At 39.3% G+C, this 22,056-nt stretch overlaps 1 long non-coding RNA gene across 1 annotated transcript in view; it reads right to left on the bottom strand.

The window, feature by feature from the left end:
- Positions 1 to 1,590: 1,590 nt before the first annotated feature.
- Positions 1,591 to 22,056, bottom strand: part of LOC309610886 — a 38,219-nt gene continuing 17,753 nt past the window's right edge. Inside the window, exon 2 of the long non-coding RNA XR_014234205.1 lies at positions 1,591 to 21,368. This is a non-coding gene — a long non-coding RNA (uncharacterized lncRNA). The remainder of the gene's footprint in view (positions 21,369 to 22,056) is intronic.

Below are 22,056 nucleotides of genomic sequence, written 5' to 3'. Positions count from 1 at the left end.
TCTGTTTACCTCCAGATGCAGGGAATTCACCTTTCACAGGGGAGATTTATTTCCTGCTTTCAGGGAGACAGAGAGGAGGGTCAGAGTGTCCCTCTTGTGTTGGCTGTTTCTTAAGTAACTTTAATTCAAAATAATCAATACGCCTTTGAGGCATATTATGGGGTGGGCGGCCTGCCCTTATCGCCAAGAGGGGTATTGGCATCGTGGGGCCCAAGGCTATCCACTTGACAAGGCAAAAGTAGGAACTTGTAGGAGTAGACGGTGTGTCTGTGATTTAACAGGAGGAATATAAGAGCAGAAATGAGAAAACTTGAATGTTAATCCTGACTTTTCAGTGAATTAGCTCTGTGACATTTGTTAAACTCAACCTCTCTGAGCTTTGCTCCTGTCATAAGCAAGGGTTTGTATCCCATAGAGTTGATATCAGATGAAACATAAAATAAAACTGTATTTTAAATTGTAAAGCAAATTGAAATATAGACATATTTTCAGCATTGTTTTAAATTATTTTTGCATAGAAGGACTAAATAAATATCTCTTGGAAGAACGAATGAAGAAATGAATGAATGACTTGGCTCTTTTGAATACTCTACATCTTCATGAGCTCTTGCAGTCTGTTAGCTTCTCCAATCCCTCCTTCTTCCCAGTGCCCCATTGACTGAGGGTAGATTGTCTTTTCCCCTTTTCCTTTAACTGGATTTCAGTCTGCAAGGCACCTTGATCCCAAAAGTGTGTGTATAGTCACCAACCAGTGTTCATGATATCAGTGACAGCCCCTCCCATGCCCTAAAATACAGGGAGAATACTTTCTGAACCAACTGGCCTCACTTCCCACTCCTGTTCTTCCCTTTACCGAGCAGTGTCTAAGAAGTTGTCACCAAGTTTAGCTAATGATAAAACTCTTAGACACTACAGGGGAATAGACTTATTGATTCAAAAAAACCTTAGAGCTAAAAGGGTCCTGAGAGACCATCTTAACCATTCTCTTTATTTTACAGTTGCAACTGCTGAGGTTCACAAAGATGAAAGGGCTGCATTGGGCCCACTCAGCTAGTTAACACAAGAACCACTAAATCCAAGACTCTGGACTTCCCAGTGCAGTGGTCTTTCCACTTTATAATTCTGAAAGGAGGCTGCAGAAAGAGAAAGCCAAATCTGCACTGAGGCTTTCTTTAGATAGAAGAGTGAATTTCAAAGGTATGTCTCTGTTGCTCTCACCTCCCAGTTTTGAAGACCTCTCTTTAAAAACTTCTTCAGCCTATGCAGTGCCCTTCAGTGCTGTATCCTGCTGAAGCTAACTGTTCTAGGCAGTATTATTTTTCTGATTTATACTTTAGAGGACTCAAGACTTAGTGCTCACCATCTTGTTGTTTGTATACTTTTTAAGTTTTCTTTCATTAGAGAGTGAATTCAGTTGATGACAACCTGGAGAGCTTATTGGGGAAAATCCTAAGGGGTTGATCCCAACTTTGTTGAGTCATTTGGAAACTAAGGGGATTCCCAACGTGGAGTAGGCTGGAAAAAAATCTCAGTGGTCATTTTTTTTTTTTTTTTTTTTTGGAGGGTGTCTTTTTTTTTTTTTTTAATTGAGGTATAATTGACATACAACATTATATTAGTTTCAGGTGTACAACATAATGATTCAACATTTGTATACGTTGCAAAATGATCACCACAACAAATCTAGCCTACATCCACAGCCACATACAGCCACAGAATTTTTTTTTCTTGTGATGAGAACTTTTAAAATCTACTCTTCTTAACAACTTTCAAAGATGTAATACAGTATTATTAACTAACTACAGTCACCATGCTGTACATCAGCAGTCCCCAACATTTTTGGCACCAGGGACCGGTTTTGTGGAAGACAATTTTTCCACGGATGGTGGGGGGCGGGGGATGGTTCAGGCAGTAATGCGAGTGATGTGGAGCGGCAGATGAAGCTTCGCTCACTTGATGGTCACTGACCTCCTGCTGTGCAGCCCAATTCCTAACAGGCTGCAGACTGGTAGGCGTCAACGGCCCTGGGATTGGGGACGGCTGCTGTACATGATATCCCCATGACTTATTTATTTTATAATTGGAAGTTTGTACCTTTTGACTCCCTTCACCCATTTGGCCCACCCTCTACCCCCTGTTGCTGGCAACTACCAATCTGTTCCCTGTATCTATGAGCTTGGTTTCTTTGTTTGTTTTAGATTCCACATATAAGTGAGATCATATGGACAAATGTCTTTCTCTGTCTGACTTATTTCACTTAGCATATGCCCTCAAGGTCCATTCATGTTGTCACAAATGGCAGGATTTCCTCATTTTTATGGCTTAATAATATTCCATTGTATATATACACCACATTTTCTTTATACATTAATCTGCCAATAGACACTTAAGTTGTTTCTATATCTTGGCTATTGTAAATAACACTGCAATGAACATGAGGGTGTATATATCTTTTTGAGTTAGCGTATTTGCTTTCTTTAAATAAATACTCAGAAGTGGAATTGTTGGATCATATAGTAGTTCTATTTTTAATTTTTTGAGGAACCTCCATAATGTTTTCCATAATGGCTGCATTCTCATCAACAGGGCACAAGAGTTCCTCTTTTTCCACATCATTGTCAACACTTGTTATTTCTTTCCTTTTTGGTAATAGCCATTCTAATAGGTATGAAGTGATGTTTTACTGTGGTTTTGGTTTGCATTTCCCTGATGATTTATGATGTTGAACATCTTCTCTGTACCAGTTGGTCAGCTGTATGTCTTCTTTGGAAGAAATATCTGTTCAGATCCTCTGCTTATTTTTTAATTAGATTTTTTTTTACTATTGAGTTGTATGAATTCTTTATATATTTTGGATATTAACTCCTTATCAGATATATGATTTGCAAATATTTTATCCCATTCTGTTGGTTGCCTTTTCATTTTGTTGATAGTTTCCTTTTCGTCCAGAATTATACCATGTACTCATAGCATGAGACAATGAAATAGATAAAAAGATCAAACCTTGGATTTGAATATTGTAGAGTAGCATGCAGCTAGTTGCTAAATTTTTCACTTTTTAACTCTCTGTGTCCATTTTGATTATTTCACTTCCCATGCCATATTGGTTGGTATTTGTGTATCACCTGGTTATGACTCCACCACCAGGCTATACTGTCTTTGTTGTTGTTGTTTTTTAATTTTAAAAAACATTTTCATTGTGGTAAAATACAGATAACATTACCGTATTAACTATTTTAAAGTGTACCATTCAATAGCATTAAGTATATTCACATTGTTGTGCAACCCATCTCCAGAACTTTTTTCATCTTGCAAAACTGAGACTCTATACAGATTAAACAACAATTCCCCATTCCTCCTTCCGCCTCCAGCTCCTGGCAACCACCCTTCTACTTTCTGTTCCTATGAATTTACTATGAGTTACTCTATATAGCTCTTGTAAGTAGAATCATGTAATGTTTGTTTGTCTTTTTGTGACTGGCTTGATTCACTTAGCATAACGTCCTCACGATTTCTTCATGTTGTAACATGTATCAGAATTTCTTTTCTTTTAAAGTGAATTCCCTGGTGGTCTAGTGATTAGGACTCCACACTTCTACTGCAGGAGCCACAGGTTCGATCCCTGGTGGGGGTAAGTTCCTGCATGCTGCGTGGCCAAAAATAATAATAATAATAAAAATTTCTTTTAAAGGTTGGATAATATTCAATTGTATGTGTATATACCACATTTTGTTTATCCATTCACCCATCGATGGGCACTTGGGGTTGTTTCTACCATTTGGCTATTGTGAATAAAAGTGAAACATGCATGAAGTTAAAAAGTCAATGCATTTCTAAAGGGCTTATAATGTCCTCATCCTTATCTCTTTGCCCTATAATCATGCTCCCCAAAGGCAGCCTTTTTCAACTCTTTTAGTTGTTCTTCTGGGCCTTGAATGCATAATCCTAAATAATATGCTAATGCTGTTATTTCTTGATTTATCTGTTTCAGTCATTATTATTTTGTAACTATAGCAAAGGTTTAGCATTCTTCAACCACTCTCTTCTTTTGTTCCTCCCATTCTCCCAATATAGTTACATAAATATGTTTAGTTTATTCAATACAACTAAGTGTCATTTACTTCTGATCTATATATTGTAAATAAGTTATGTTTCTTTCTTCTTTTTCCAGATTTAATAACTGCCTCATTTTAAAGTTTGGTCTATTTTCTATAGATTTTCTATATGTCTATTACTAATTCTTCATATAATCCAATGGCTTCTTAGTACAAGCTTTATTAGAGTCAGATATATCAGACAGCTCATGATTTCCCTGTTTTCCTGGACATGCTCCTCCTGGAGCCCTCCATTCTCACACTCTTCCAATCTAGATGCATTGTTTTCTAACAGGCTCCACTGTCTTTGAACTGAACTAACTGCTTAGCTTTGGGAACAGTGTTGGCCAGAAATTCGGTTCCTCGCTGGCCCAGGTCTGGTTTATTCATCTTTTGAACTTCTTTTTCAAGTGTACTCTGGGACCCAACCCTCTAGCTAGGCCTGGAGGTGATGGGTCAGATAGGTGGCATGGAGAGAACACTGCACAGACCTCAGTTTCCTCATCTCTAAAATTAGAATTATAAAGTTTATTTCATAGAAACCTTCTGAAAGTCAATTGACGTAAGGTTTATGGAATCACTTAATAAATGGGAGAAGTAAAAGGTGACATTACTTTTTTGCAGGAAAGAATAGAACAGTTAATGCATGTGACATCCTACAGTACATGTTGGCAGGTACACTGATCTATAAGCTTCTCTTGTGTGGGAGCTTGGTGGGTGCTAGTCAACGTTACATTTTTGGTTCCCTGCATTGTGTCTGACACATGATGTATGGCTGAAGAAAATAAATTAGTTTAGTAAGAAAATAAGAAGTCAATGCCAAAAGACATGTACAGAAAATAAGTCCTATGGAAGTTCACAGAAGTGACAAAATTCAGTTATGTGGAGATATGTTACAGCAATTTTTGTGTAGGCTTAATTTAAGAAAGAAATTTCTAAAAATAAAACTATTAACTATGAAATGAATTGTCATAAGATTATCACAAATGGAGGTAAGTTTCTTACCCTGGAAGTATTCTAGAGAATGCTAGAAAAATGACCTATCAGAAACCTTCTGTACTACATGTAATAAAAATATAATAATCTAGTACTTGTGTATGATACCTACACAATTTAAAAGTAATTTTACATCAATCTTTTCATTTGATTCTTACTATGATTACAATACTGTGAAAATGATAATACATCCTAAGCACTGTTCTACATATATTATTAATATATTAATTATCATATTATATTAATTGTGTATTAATATAATATATGTAAATTCACTTAATCCTCAGAAACCCTTGTGAGGCAAGGCAGGTCACTATTTTTATCTTTATTACACAGACAATGAAACTAAGGCAGGAAGAAGTTAAATAACTTCCCTAAGGTCACATAGCTTATAAATGGCAGAGCTGAGATTTGAATACATGCCATAAAAGCCAGTATCTGTGTGCTCTTAACTATTACACCTTGTGGCCAAGAAGCAAACTCTGATGTCTATCTGGCCCTGGCCTAATACAGACATGAGTAACGTAGAAACACCAGAGAGTGATAGCCCCCCCCCCAAAGACTGCAGCCGACCCTCAAGGCCAGGTAGTTTTTGTCATGCTGGAATGCATATCCAATGTTGCTAGATTTTTTTGAATTTTATAAAGCATCATTTAGTTTTTAAATGTGGCAATTAAGTAAATATGTGCTTTCATATGTGTGTGTGTATGTGTACATATATACCCATATGCCTGTGTATAAATGTATGTATATGTATATCATGTATATTAACAGTGTTCACATTGAACAAACCTGTGGGCTGGGTTTGGCTTCCCTGCTCCACAAGCATGTGACCCCTGACTTCACTGAAACCTAGGGAAACCCCATCTTTCCTGACATGCAAGGAGAGGTTAATTGAATTGTTCAAGGTGTTAGCGGTTAGTTGACTCTGGACATAAGGAAAACCTGGCTTTTATCTCATTATCATGTTCATTCTGTACCATAATTACATAAAGAGGAGGTGAAGGAAGGAGTAGCTGAAGGGGGGGTGTCCCTCCTTCATGTGGAATATATCTCAACATTTCTGTAGTAGATTAAATTGGCTTTGTTATTCTTGTCATTGAGAGATGGAGTCTAATTCTGCTCCCCTAGTCATTTGCTTTGTTTGACCCAAAGAATGTGGCAGAAATGATGTTCTGGGACTTCCGAGATTAGTCATAAGAAGCCTTACAGCATCTGCCTGGACCTTTTGGTACACTCGTTGTTGGGAATGATTTCTCTGGAACCTGGCCACCTGCTGCGAGAAGCCCGAACCACATGGAGAGACAAAGTGTCAGCTCTCTGGCCAACAGCCACAGCTGGGCTCCCAACAATCCTCCAGAACCAACTGCCAAGCACCCTGCCCAGGCCTCAGAGCTGTAAGCCAAGATACCATATTGGATGTGAACCCTTCTTCCTCAGCTGCCCCATTTTATGCTACATCGTTCAGAGCTCAACTCCCCAGTCCAGCCTCTCCTAAATTCTTGACCCACAAAGCATGAGCCAAATAAAATAGTCATTTCAAGCTACTACATTTTGGGGTAGTGTGTTGCACAGCAGTGGATAGCCTGAACAATACCTTTAATTAGTCTACTCAGGAAAATACTCCAAAGCTGCCTCCTTCTCTCTGCCCACCTTACCTTCAAGTTCTACTGTAGAAATTTCATTTACTGCTGGGACGTCACACAAGCCTGGTTGTTCAGAGAAGTCATTTTTGTAAAAGATGACTTGGGAGTTTCCATTTTCATATTGAAAACATTTGTCACTTGGACACAGCTAACAGGTGGAACCCTCAGATAAAGGAGGTGTATGACATATTAGTGTGTGTTCCTGGCCATAGGATTTATCATCCCATCTCTTGTGGGCCTTTGGAAGACAAGTGGAGTTGGGAGGATGAAATGACTCCAGGCCCTCTTAGGGTCCCACCTGGATTCACAGTGTTGATTAGAAGCGACTGTTGTGGGAAGAGAGAACAAAGTGTGGTCCCAGGGTTGCTGTGTCTGACAGTCTGACACTTGTGGATGTGCCAGGCAGAATATGTTTGTATCTACCCAGATGGCCCTTCATTTCATCTCACCATAAACAGTGTGCCAGTGGCTGAAGGTATAAAAATAAACAAATAAGCCTCTTGCCTCAAAAAGCTACAGACTAAAAAGGTATGTATGTATACATACATATATACATACATCTCCTTTATACATACACACACATACATATACACACATACACACCTTTTTTACATATATACATACAAAATAATATACATTTATTACTTGGGCTGAACTTTGTAGAGTATAAACAGGAAACGGCTTTGTTATTATCATTTCCTTCAGCATGCTTTGTCTCATTTCCCTTCTTTGCCTCTTGATGACATCTTGGGCAGATTCCATAGCTGTCCAATTCCTTTTACTTCTTTTTGACAGTGTAAAGTCCCTTTCAAGCATTCAAAAGCCTAATTCTGTCCCTTTTAAAACTCCAAGGTCTCTTTTAATTTAAAGCTTTTCTTATTCACTCAGAGCATGTTAACTTGTGTCTTGGTGACCACGGGTGTGTGTGGGGGTTGGAAGTCTGATCTATTCTTTCTCCATCACCTTTCCCTGTTCTACTTCATCTTCCTCCAGGGTTGGGGGTGGAGGCCAGGAGAGGTAAGATCAGGTTTAGACATTGCAAGGATAAGGGAGGCAACAACCACGTGGTTGATGGTTTGTAAGGCCGGCATCCATGCCCTCGGCTGTAGCAGATGTCCCGATGCTGCGGGAGGCACGGTGTAGGTTGTTCACAGGACCTGCTGCCCAGTGCCACCACCCCACCTCCAACATGAGGATTTCTGCCATGTGGCTTCCTAATACAGGGGCCACACTCTCTGGATGACCCTTGGCAACTCCTTTCTAACACCAATCCCTCTGAGGTCAATCTATAGGCATGCAGCCCTCTTGGGCAGGATCTCATCCAGTTGCCGCCCACTTGGCCATCCTCTCAGCCTTGCACTTGGTGCTCAGGAAACTCTCATACACTTGTCATGCCCAACACTTTTCTGATGTGCCTGCTGCCCTCTCACTGTCATCCTGGGCTGCTCTAGGTATCCCGATGCCAGAGTCCTCCAGGGTGGGAAGCAGGTTTCAGTCTCTGTGTCCACAGATGTCCCCAACTCAATCTCTCCCAAGAAAGCTTACTCTGTGTTTCACTTGGATCCCTGGCTGCTGTGATGCCTGTGATTCTGTGGCAAGGTAAGCATCCTCTTGGGGAATAGGGTTCCAGTCTCCCCTTCTTGCAACTACACCCAAGATCTATAAATAATGCTCTTCGAGCACTTCCTTCAGCCCCTTGGTTGAGAAAAGCCAACTACTTTCTATTCATTTACTGAAACTCTTTCATATTTCTAGAGTTCTTTTACAGCCAGGATGGCTTAGTGGTCTTCAGCTTCTCTTTAGAATGTGTGAGTACTTCTCTGTTGTCCTCAGTTTTAGCCTAGATTCTGGGACAAGAGGACACACCCCATTAAATACAAAATATTCTGAACCACATTGATAACTGTTAATGGAGCCAGACAATAAACCAGTTCAAGGGGAGGAATGGCAGGAGGGCCTCAGGCGGCCAGGCATCCAGGAGGAGTGAGCTCTGGAAGGACAGTAAGGAGGAAACTCTAGGCAGGGGGGTGAGAAAAAGCCTGATGAGAGAGAGTTTGGTGAACTCAAAGCACAGCAAGTTGGCAAGTCAGTTCTGTGGGGGAGGGAAAGGGCGTCAGGGCTGCAAAGCTACCTGGAGCCAGAGCGTAGGGACATGGGGCCACTGAAGAGCCATAGGAAGGGGGGTGATGTGATATCCTTGCTAGTCAGAAGGTGCCTAGGATGGAGAGCAGGAAGAACAGTTAAGAGACTTGTGCCAGGCCAGATGAGCAATAACGAAGGCCTGCTCTAGGCAGGATAGACTTGGAGAGGAGGGCTGGTTAGAGAAAGATCTTCAGTTAGAGTCTGGAAATTGGCTGTGTGGAACTCAGGGCTGTGAGTGGAGGTAAAACCTTGTCCAGGCCCCTCAGGTCATCCCATTTACCTTCAAAATTTTACTCTCTTACATCTTGCTTAGTTATCCCGTTGTCTTGTGTTCTTGAATCTCTTCACCTTCTATGTTCCCCTCTAGAGGGGTAACAGACAGTGGTAAATAGTTGGCAGACTATTTGGTGGTGGTGGTGGAGCAGGTTCACATCCTATAGTAAGAGTGAAGCAGGTATCTGAAAATGCTCTATAACGCTCTAACCTGAGGAAATGCAGGGAGCTCTTATTTTTAAACAGATATTGTTTGTAACTCATTTGGCAATAATCATGAACTATCTCTGACATTTCTTCTCTTGTTATCTAGAATTGTTATTTAAGTCTATGAATCCACTTGTCCCATCCCTTGGGGCTCTGCTCTTTGGTTTCCAAGGTGACAGCTAGCTAGCTAGCTAGCAGGTAGATTAACTCATGCTAAGCCATTAGTTACTACCATAGCAGACAACTCTGAGTAATGCCATGCATTCTGAAACCTAGTAATATTCAGGTTTCTTTTAGAAGGAGAAGAAAATTCAGACCCAAAGTATTGACCTAGATAATTTTAAATTATAACATTAATTAAATAAGTATGTAGACTATTTGAGTGTGACAGATATGTTCCTTTACTTTATGTACTTTAGTTCAGATTGAATAAGACCCTCATCCTGCCAGGCCAGCAGGAAATTGAAACTCAGTCTTATTAGGGCTCCTTGTAGCTCAGCTGACACATCTACTAAAGGCTGTGAAAAGGTCTTGGGAGCGTCTTAGGCAGTGACAAAGCATGTAAGCCATTGGCCTTATTAGAAATCAATGAGATGGCCTCATCCAAGTTCTCAAGGCAACTTAAAGTCTACTGCTCTGCTCCCTCTGGGCCATATTTGGGGCCCAGAAATTGGACCCCAGATTCCTAGTATCCATTTCTCCAAGGTACACCAAGCCTTGTCCTGAGAAGGAGTAGGACATGTATCCCACTACTTGAGGCACCCTCAGAGACTTATCTCCTCCCAAACTTGGGTAAATCTGCCATCATTTTCTCTACATCTTCCTCTATCCCTGGTGAGAACCTTTGCCTCCTTCCTTACCCTGCTGGTGTACGCAGCATATCTCCTAAATAAGTGAGGTCTTTACAAAAATCCCTGTATGATGTGGTCTTCTAGTAGCTCCACTTATATTCCCACAAATGTTCCTGATGTGAGAGAACACAGCGCACCTGATTAACCTCTGGAACAAAAGTGGTGAGCAATGTAGATGGCAAACAACTTAACATCTCGATAAATTCTCCTACCGCTTGTAGATAAAAGTAGATATTTTTTTAATGTCTCTAGTTTTTAGCACAATAATAAACATAATAAAGTTATTAATTAAATAGAAACAAGTACACAACCTAATAAAACTTACATTAACAATATTACTCATATGTGATGATATTTGAATAAAGGTTTTTCTGGGCGTCACTATGGCTCTGACTGCTATGGTACACCCCTTTTGAAGTCAGCATGAGTGTACTATTATGTGTTGTGTGATGATGACTCAATTTGCCCACAGTTCTTCTGTTTCAGCTATTGTGACCTTTTTTCATACAAGCAGCTGTGATGCTATTTGGAATTCACATAGTGCCAAAGTTATTATTTACATAATAAATATGCTGTACTCTTTTTCCATTATTCTGGGACAATTCAAAATTAAAGAAGTACCAATTGGTACCAACTCCATCACCAACACAACACAAACTTGAACACAGAAATCATGGGGTAATATTTGGTTATTTGATGGTCATTAAGATAAGCCTATGTATATTCATCATTTTAAAAACAACTGAAATGTAAATAGACAATTAAGAATTTTTTGGATTGAATGCTTTGAATTCTGGGCATCTGTCTGTGAATCCCAGTTCTGTGGAAGTCAGTTTGAAAATACTGCTATAGTTGCATGAGTATGTGCTCTGAAGTCAGAGCTGAATTTGAATTCTGCTTCAGTTTCTACATCTGCAACATATGAATGGTGATATCTGTCTCTCTATTTGCTAGTGCTTCATAACAAAATACTACAAACTGGGCAGCTTAGAACAATAGAAAGGTATTATCTCACAGTTCTGGAGCCTGGAAGTTTGAAATCCACATGTTTGTAGCCAGTGCTGCCTCTAAAGACACTAGACAAAGCTCTGCTCCCTGACTCTCTCAGAGCTTGCAGTGTCCTCAGGCATTCCTTGGCTTGCAGGTGCATCACTGCAATCCTCCATCTTCACATGGTATTTTCCCTGCATCTTCACATCATTTTCCCACTGTGTGTGTCTGTCTCTGTGTCCAAATTTCCCCTTTTTATAAGGACACCAGTCATGTTGGATTAGGGCTTGCCCCTAAAGACCTCACGTTAACATGATTACTCTGTAAAGACACTACTTCCGAATAAGGTCACATTCTGAGGTACTGGGGATAGGACTTCAACACATGTTTTGGGGGACACAATTCAAAACATAGCACCTTCCTTTGCTGGTCTGAGGATTTGAAGTAATGGATCGGAACTGTCAGGCTCACGTAGATGCTCAATAAGGAGCAGTGGTATGTTCCTAACAGGATGGTTCACTGCTCCTCCCACAGACACACTTCACAGCATATTTACATTCAGCACACTGGCTGTAGTTTGGAATTTCTGACACTGCAGTGTGTCAGTGAGAGAAAGGCCTTTGGCAACAGATCAAATTCCGCCAAAATGTTTATGTCTACTCAAGACTCAGGCTGACAGATTTCGTTATCTACTGTGTTAGTTTTCAAAAATCACTTTGGACCAGATTGTGAGTCTTTTGATTGCATTCACTACCCTGTCTCCACAGTCCAACAGCTGCTTAGCGAATAACAGCCCCTCTGCACTTCCAAGTTTAAGCTGTGAGTTTCTTTTGCGTCAGAGAAGAAGGCTGCTATATATTTATTTTCTTTACTTTTTTTTTTAGTTGGATTTTGGGACTGAGTCTGATTCTCCCATAAATGAAGGAAAGTAATGTCAAGTGAGAGGCAGTGAAATGAGGGACTCAGAAGACTTTGAAAGGAAGGGAATATGTGTGGTTTGTTGTCATTTCTGTGTCCACCTGTGTCCAAGATTTTGAAAGTCTCTGCATTTTAATACTGGGTTTTCATATTCTGTGCAGATTAGATTCTCAAAGAGGACTCTGAACAGTGGCCTTTGCTTCATGGACATAAAAATTTTCTTTGTGGAGTCTCATGCACATTAAAACAAGGAATGGAGCCTGGCTCATCAGGCTGGCTGAGGGTTTTTATGCGGTGGAGGAAGAGTGGGGGCACCAGCATTATAGAGTGCCCTTTCAGGTAGATACACATTTGACACAAGAATGCTGAGTTATCAAGTTTCCTCCAAGGGCAATCATATATCTTGAGAATCCAGAGGCAAATTATATTTGACATTTCATTTAAAACCTGAGACATCTTGATGCTAAACCGGAGTCTAAGAGTGCTAAAGCATGAAGCCATTCAACTTGACAGAGAGAATGTTTCTATTCCTATCTTACCTGCATGGATAATGACAAGTGCTGATAGCTCTTCCTTATTTCATCCAGATGAAATCACGGAGTAAGCTCTCTGCTGAAATGACAGTAGCTCAAAGTTATTTCCTCTCTGGCAGCATGAAGGGTGCCCATCTGGAGCCATTTAGAAGCTGTGTTCTGGCTGGTATTATTTATGCAGTGGGTAACAAAGCTATATTTACTTGGCTCACATTCCAGATTGAAGAGGTATGAGTGTGTGTGAGTGGGAGACATGTGAGCAGGCCCATCCGATGACATTTCCTCCACATGTAGGGTCAGAGGGGGAGGAGGCTGGGAAAATTGCCTTTAACTCAGGGTGGTGATGATTCCTATATCTTCTTCATTTTTATGAGAATTTTATACTTGTCTATGTGGATTTGGGAAGGAGGGCAGAAGGGAGAAAAGGTGCAAAAAGAATGATAGTTTAGACTAGTATTTTCCAGAGGCATGGAAATAAAATAATTTATCAAGTAAAAATAGGAAAAAATGCAGATGTATTATATTGCATGGTGGTATGTAACATATATACAATTCATAGATAAAGAAATATGTGTGTGTTGAGAGATGATGCTCAAATATATATATATATAGATAGATAGATATCTATATCTACATATATCTACATAGATATAGATATATATATCACCTTTTTTTTGTACTCAGGGGAGTACATGGTCAAAAAGCCAATGTCCTACACTGGTCGGTATGTAATAAACCTTAGGAAGTTATAATTACACAGTCAGTTCATCTTGTAGTCAATAATTATTTTATGAATACCTAGTCCCATAATAGAGAAGAGGAAGAGGAATAAGCTGGATCCCAAATGAGTTGCTGAGGGCAGGGCACACGCCTCCATCTTTCCAAGCCCAGTGTCTCTGTCAAGCCTGCCGAGGAGCTGGGGATCAAGAAGAGTGGCAGAGTGAAGAAGTGAGTGACCAAGTGAACAAATAAATTACAAAGTGCTCTGTCAGACTGGAGCTAAGGGAGAACTCACAATGGACTGGGCTGCAGTGGTGTCAGAGAACTAGAAAGAAGGGCAAATTTACGAGATGGGAATTCTTATTTTATTTGTGAACATCTACAGATGCAGCCAGTTTCCACTTCAGAGGCCTCAGTCAGGACCTATGCCCAAAACGGGCTCCTTGAAGGATGAGAACCGACACGTCAGTCCCTCCAACACTATCCATCATGATACATCCCTGCTCCAAGCTGTTCTTTTTGCCTCATTTATCATCTCTGTTTTTAAAATATTTCTGTGACATTACAGCCCAATGTTAGAGCACAAGTAGAGTTGTATTGCTAAATTTTAGAGAAATAAACCCCAAACCAGCACATTTTCATCACTCAGCAGTGACCGTTGTTCACACCTTGTTGCATATCCATCTATGCCTATCTACGACGTTTCACACCAAAGTGAGATCATACTGCATATGTTGTTCTGCAACCTGCTTCTTTTTTCAGAAATGATGTCCACCTTTTTATTTTATTAGATGGTAAACTCATCAAACATTCTCCCAAATGACGTTCAAGTAACTTTTACAGTTGGTTTCTCCAGGATTAATCTAGGACCACATGGAACCAGGCAATGTCCTCTAAGCAGTGGCATGCCATAGCTGGCTCCGACTGTGTGCCAAAGATTTTGTGAGCTCTTTGATGTCACACAAGTACCCTGAAATTACCTTGGTGGGGCTGTTTACAACATGGAAATCAGCAAACACTGCAAATCCCTATCACTCTGGACTGGGTGTGAAACATTTACCAGCACACCTTTGCCTCTGGTATCTTTTAATCCAGCATAACACCCCTGTTGCTTTTTTTGTATGACACTGACTTGTTAAAAAGAACAAGTCAGTTGCCCTGTAGGATGTACTACCTTCTGCCTTTGTCTGGCTGTGATGTAATATAGCCCACATATTTCTGTTATACTGGAGGTTATGTCAAAAGGCTTAATGGATTCAAGTTAAACATCTCTGGCTTTCAGTTGATTTTAGGTATATAATATTGTAGTTTTCCAGAAGACACATAATATTTGGTTGACCCATCATTAGTGATACTAATATTGGCCTCTAGATTAAATTTAATAAGGGCAATTCAGTCCCTCCATTGTAAATTATGTTTTTCTCTTGGGACTAGAAAGTAATCTGTGTAGTATTACTTTGCACTATATGAATGTATTACTGTACAAAACATTCACCTACTGGTTTTGACACCAATTGATAAACCTTGCCTGAAGCAGTTAATTTAATTAGAGTTTCTAAAATGTTTTTACAATTCCACCACTCCTTCATTTGTTAGCTGACATTCCTATGTAAAGAAGAGCTTTAGCTCACCAAGTGGGCTATTTTATTACCCTGAAACCCAATTCCTGCCAGAAAGGCAAGATAAATGATCAATTCTTTTCCTTTATTTCCCAATCTTCAGAGAGGAGTTGTGTTATTACCTACCTCAAATAGTGACAAATGAGTTTTCTATGACTTTCTTTTTTATAGTATCGTTATGCACTCATTGATTCTTCATTGATTCAATCTGTTTCAATCCACTAAACTCATTATTCTCTTTTGAGGTCTAAATTGTCTCAACTTTGACCAGTGGTACCTTCTCCATATTGGCTCCCAGATGTTTGACATAACCCCATGAATCTTTGCAGGCACATTTGCTTTCTGGCAAAAGAGGTCCCAGATTTACCTGTTCCCTTTCCCTCTTAGACTGGAATCAACCATTTCTCCAAGGAGCCTTGGTTTCTTTCCATGGAGAACGGTAATAGAAGCCACAGCCTGGGCACAAGGGCTGTTAATTGCTGTTGAGATTACATCACTTCTAGAAGTTTTCAAAGTGTTTAAATATATATTTAAAAAGTCATGAGTTATCATTTATAATTTAAATTAAAATATTTACGTCAGAGTGTTTTCACTTTTTCTTATTTTATATTTGTGTTCTTTGTTTTACACTGAAATTTTGATTAATAAAACATAATTAACATAATAATTTGTTTTGATATGCAATATATTTTTAAAAGTTTGAAAATAACGATGCCAGTTTTAAAAACCAACAAAGTGGGTTTTTTTTTTCTTGTTTTTTTTTTTTCGGTATGGTTCTTTTTTCCTAAGAATATCTCATAATGTATTATAATATTATAATATCATAAGTATTCACAGTCAAAATACTGTGTTTTCAGGAATTCCCTGGTGGTCCAGTGGTTAAAACTCAGCACTTTCACTGCCATGGCCTGGGTTCAATCCCTGGTTGGGGAACTAAGACCCTTCAAGCTGCATGGCCAAAAAAAAAAAAAAAAAAAAAAAATACTGTGTTTTCAAGTCCTTTCAATGAAATCTTTTCACTGTTACCAATTTGATATATAGATAGCTTCATTTGTTTCAATTTGAGGTGTTTTTCTAATTTAGTTTTCTTTAAAAGTTAATATGTCTATATAATTAAAAAGTCAAAACAATATATAGTGTATATACAAAAAAGTCTTGCTTTCATTTCCCCCTCACCAATTTCATGTAATCATTTAAAAGCTTCTGGTTTATCATTTCAGTGTTTCTTTTTTATATATATTTTCCCCATAGTCCATATACAACATTCTGTGTCTTGCTTTTTGTTATTATGCAGTATTTATTGGCAATCTTTCCATATCAGTTGGTTCATGAATATTGTCCTCATTCTTTTATTCCTCCGCAGAGCATTCCTTCTTGAGGGTCTCTCACAGGTGGGGAAGGGAGAATAAAAGCAGAGGGGAGTTAAGAAAGCAAAAGCCACACCCCATTGCTTGTGGGCATCACAACAAAGCCAGAATGAGGCAGAGTGGGAAAGGACAGGGTTATGCCAGGGGGGAAGAGAGGTGTGCTTTGGACTGGATAAAGTTTTCTCAGTCTCCACAAGACATCTGCCTTCCTTCTCAGAGGCTAAAAGTTTCTCCAACTGATTCCTCCTTTCCCAGTACAATAAGGTTCAAGGCTGTCTGTGCTGTAGTGAGCCTGAAAATGAGAAGAGCCAACATTTTTTAGCAGGTATCAGGGCCTCCTCCAAAGGGATCTGGTGACAGATGAGAGGGTGGTGAGGTCAGGCTGCGTCTCCTGTATGGAAGGAGCCTGAAAACTGACCTCACTGAACTTGTTACTTATGATCAGGTTTTATGTTTAATCGATAAAAATGGGCTGATACAGAGTATGGGAAAACAAAGGTCATAGCTATGTGCACTTATTACTTCATTCATTCTTTTATTCAACATACATTTATTAACTGTCTACTACTTTCTTTTCCTTTTTTTTTTTTTAGTGTTTCTAAGAGAATTCATTATCCCATCTGTAGCATTAAAATATTAGCAAGGAAGTATGTTTCCATTGAATTACTCAACAATGTACTCCTGTAGTAGAGCCAAAATAGATGCACACACATCAATGGTTATCATCAAAATGTAAATATGAACACAGCTGCATACATCCCTCCCTTTATACTTCCTTCTGCCCCTCTGCTGCCAACATAATGAACAAGTCCTGACTCAGAGATGGTTTAACAATTCCATGTCCTAGATGCTGCTTTTCTATCAATTATTTTTACAAAGATATTTACAAATTGGTTAATTCACTAGCTCTACTTTTTATCATACATTGTCATCTCAGGATGTTTAAAAAGCTTAGATGTTGCAAAATAAAGAATGAACTTTGTTCATAATAAACACAGGCACTTTACAAAAATGCACATGTAGACATATGGTTGTAACCTAAACATGTCTTCTCGATATGGAGATACTAGCCAAGAGCCCTTCCCTTCATCCTTCTTTTCCCTCCTCTCATTTCAATGGACAGTCTGCTGTTTTCTAACAACTTAGCTGGGCAAAGTAAGACATAATCCAGTTTTAAGGATCTGCTAGTATAGAGCAATGGCTGCCAGCTTTTTAAATCTCACATCCCAGCACTAAACACTTTTTGACATGCATTCCAATTATCCTTACTTATTCATAACACAACATGCTTTGCTATTCTAATATGAACATTATAAAATGTAGAAAGAAATTATAGAAATATAAATAGAAATTTTAATATTTTCTACCTTAGAATGGTTTTATAAAAATTATTGACTACAATACCAATGTGCTATGGGCTATTGAAAGTGGTTGGCCATCCAGGTAGAAATTAGGCCAATTAAAACAATTTGTCAAGGCTCTTCTTACCTGGGTATCCACATACCTGGATCTTGCCTCTAATGTTAACATGGAGTTGATTAGTTCAAATAAATCAAAGGGATCTCTTATTTTGTTAAACTAAGACTTAAAAAGACAATAAAAAATTTTTTTGCTAGGGGAAAAAATGACTATTTGCAATGTATATCACCTGGTTAAAAGCAAAATGTCCTGAAATTGGTCCCCAGTTCATCTGTCAGAGGAACTGGTAATGATCCTAACTGGTGTGGTTAAGGGGCCAGTTCGAGTCCAGGCTTTATTTTTTTCTGGATGCACCATAGTATTCTGGGTAAATGCTAGTGCATCTTGCTCTTGATTTAAAGGCACTATTACTAAGGCATAGTCTATGCTTATACACTTGTTCAAAATAAAGCCTGTAAATACTGAACCTCTATTAGTTGAGTTTGGTGAAGGATTTTTTTCCTCTCCAGTGGTGTCTGAGAATTTCTGCCTTCAGCTCTGTGATGATGCAATTTTACATCCACATACATATACTTATAGAGTGCCTGCTTTTCAAGGAGGAAAGACATTAAGCCAAATTTTTTTATTTCCTCAACCATATTATGAACAAAACAATTGTTTTCCTTGCCTCTGAGGTGGAAAGCCTTGGTTGTCTCCAAGTTACCCAAATATGTGGGGGATAAAAGTGACTGAAATTATGGCATTATTTTAAACTGAAGACCAAATCGCAGAACCTTGATACCCTTGGGATTAATGAAAACAAATTTGGAAAGTGAAGGTTTCTTAGGGAGCATTCAGTTGTCCATATGGCTTAAACAGCAGAGAGATGGTGCCTTCATTGGGATGACCATCATGACTCATTATTTGCAGCAGCATCCCAGCATACTTATTGGCTCTTAATTGAGTACTGTGTGATGTATATACATATCCTAAGCACTGTGCACCAGAACCTTGTTTGTAGCCTTTTCATAATTCAGTTGTTTTTCTGTGTGATTATTTTATTAATGTTGGTATTCCCTCAGACCATCTGCCCCATGAATGCAGAGACCATTTCTGATTTACAGTCAGTTTCTGCACAGGAACTAGTATCTAGTAGTGCTAAATACATACTGGTGGAAGGAAGGAAGGAAGGAATGAGGGAAGGAAAGAAGGGAGGGAGGAAAAGACAGGGGGAAGAAGGAAGGAGGGAAGGATCGAATACAAAAAATACAACACAGCTGTAGTCCTTGAATTCTTGGTTGGGGAATCTTCAAATGTTTTGGAGAGGTCGGTGATTTTTAGTTACTCAGAACCTTCAGATTATGGGACATGAGTAGGGTGACCATAGCTCTGTTTGCCTGACTCAGTCCTCATTTGCTCCTGTTGACCTGGTATAATTATTAATAAAGTCCCTTTTCAGTCTCAAAAGTGTCCTGACTAGCAGAAAATTTATATGGTAACCCTAGGCAGGAGGATGTAAAAAATGGGATCTTTTAGAATTTAGCTACCCACTGGTCACTCTTAGCTGACCCAGTACTTTTCTGATTTCATAAAATCTGAACCCAGGCTGCATCCCACAAAGCTTTGTAGGGGAGGAAAAATAATTTCCCCCCACCCTCTGAGTTCTTGACCGAGACTCCTGTACTAAAACATATTAACAAGAGAAAAACAGAAGTTTATTAGTTTGTGAATCATGGGAAGTACCCAAGAAAAAATGAATAGCTCGAAGAAGTAGCTTTAGAGTTCAGGATTAAATACCATCTTAGAGAGAAAGGAGGGAGGACGTGTAGGCTTCTTAGGGGAGAGTAAATGATTTTGGAAAGATGAATGGGCTCTTAGAATAGATTGAGGGGTATGACATTTTGTGACAAAGTGTGTCTGGGTGTGGTGTCGACTTCTAGTCTCCTCTCCCATGATAAAAGTCAATCTTCTCTGGTGGATGAAACTCCTGGGAAGGGGATTTATGACAATTGAGTTCCTTTTGGAAGATCTGTCTTTAGGCAGATAAGGGGAGTTCAGAGAAACCATCACCCTGCAGTTGTTTTTCAAGTGCTTATAGCTCAAAATAATTAATATTCCTAAATGACATATTTTGGGCTGGCATATTCTGCTACCCTTCAACTTGTACCTCCTTGAACTGGCCCCATGTGCAGTGATCTAAAAAGGCCTTTGAATCAAAATACTTACATCATTTAACCATTTTTTGATTCTTCCAAGGTACAGGATCTGGCTCCAGTTTGTTGGATACCAAACAGAAATGAAACACCTGGAAGAAGTGATATGTTCCAAGTTCCTTAGTTAATGTCTTGGTTCTCACTAGTTTGTGACTTTTTGCAGCAACCAGAGTGTTTATTTTCACTCCTTGATAAGAGCAATAGAGAGTGAAATGGGAGCTAGCAGTGTAATTTGGGTTGATTTGGTCTGTACAATACCAAAACATTAGGACAAAAAAGAAACCCTTCAGTGAATTATCTGAATGTATTGTTTATGTGACATCCATCATATAGATGTGGGATTTGAAAACAGCCAAAATATTCTGATTTTCTACTGTTTATCCGTTTTTGTTTTTGTTTTTTTTCACCATCCCTAGCTATTTCCCATTTGGCTTCATGCTTCCTTTCGAGGGACAGCAGGGTCAGATCTGCCAAGTGTTCAGCTGCAGCTCATAGTGAAAAGAATTAACTCTCGAGTAAAAATGAAACTATAAGCAGGCTGTTTAGATCCCTGTAGACTCTGAATTTAGATATGAGAGGAGGTTGTGTGTTTATCACACCCTCATTTTGGTGATGAGGAAACTGAGGCTCAGGGAGGTTAGATGACTTGGCAAATGTCACACAGCTGGTGGCAGAACCTCTATTTCATTCTGCTGCATATGTAGAGTTCAGAAAAAGCACTTTCCACACTTTGATTTCTGTTGCACTCAGTGCTGAGCGGAAGTCAGAGTTCTTGCTTCAAAAGGAGTGTGCCGCAGCAGAATAATCCAGGAACGGCACAGCAGGCTCTGAGAGCGATTTGCAGCCAGCATGTGAAACTTGGGTGTCTGGCTGAAACTGACCTCAGTCAATCACTGGCTCTTTCTCTGGCTGTTGGGAAGGAGGTAGCATAATTTTTTTGGTTGTTGCTTTAGTTGTAGTTATGGGTTGATATTTTGAACAAATACACTTTTTTTTCTTTCAAATCTTTGTTTCTGGTAAGGTTAATTAAACTGGGCACTTGATTTGTCATATCTAGCATCAAGGAAAGATAGAGGCTCCTCCCTTCAAATCTACATGTGGTTCTCAGCCCCTGCTATTTCATATATCCCAGGCCATGTGGTTCATGCATCTTAATCCTGTAATTATTTGAAAGGATTCCAGTAATGTCTACTTACCAAAGATCCCTGGGATTCATACCATACCCCTCTAATTAGGGGTGGTTAGTGAGGATTAGAGAAATACCTGATATCAAACTCTTTTCACATTTTCTTCTATATTGATTGTCCAAAAGGTGATTATTGTGGCTGCTTGGCTGGATGTTCTCATTAGGAATCCATTGATTGTTGGCTGGTTATGGTTCCACAGGCCAGGCTAGATGTGCTGCATTTGATTCATAGTGTGAGGAGACAGATAAGAAAAAGGAAAATTAAGGCCAGCATTTTATCATCCAAGCTCTGGTAAAACTATTCTACCTTCTGACTACTTCCCCAGCTCCCTTCCCAAAGAAACAACATTAATTAGTGTTTTCAGCTATGCAGCCTTTGGAAGAAATACCCTGGATCTATTGAAGGCTGCATTATTAAAATTATCTGCTGTGTCTGTCCTTAATAAGGTCAAAGAAGGAATCTATGAAAACTGATTCATCACAAAGGCCCTGGGGATGCACACTTCTGAGAAAAGCAATTTTATTTCCTGTTGCAAGATAGAACTGGGTTGCAACTCCCCTTGCTTATCAGAAAGGCAAAGCCTAAAGAATCCATGATTAATTTGGAGAAAGGCTTAATCACTTCATCTGGCCTTCTTCATGAAGGTTTCCTCATGACCAGGCAACATATAGGGGATGCAGTGGGGAGGGAAGGTTTTAACTCTTTAAGCAAATGATAATTCCTCTCAGGAGATTCTTGTCAGAATAGATTTCCCTCTGAGTTCTCAGCTTATATTTTTTTAATAGTTATTCATGCCACTGTATTGGCAATGCCCCCTTCCCACCATGATAAAATCTCTCCAAAGAAGATTGCTACCGCATACATTCAGCAGGATTTAGGAAGGCAAGATGCTGGGAAGAAGA

The sequence above is a fragment of the Balaenoptera borealis genome (genome assembly GCF_965194805.1).
Source record: "Balaenoptera borealis genome assembly, chromosome: 14".
Lineage (NCBI taxonomy): Eukaryota > Metazoa > Chordata > Mammalia > Artiodactyla > Balaenopteridae > Balaenoptera > Balaenoptera borealis.
This window is presented reverse-complemented; position numbering and strand designations above follow the sequence as displayed.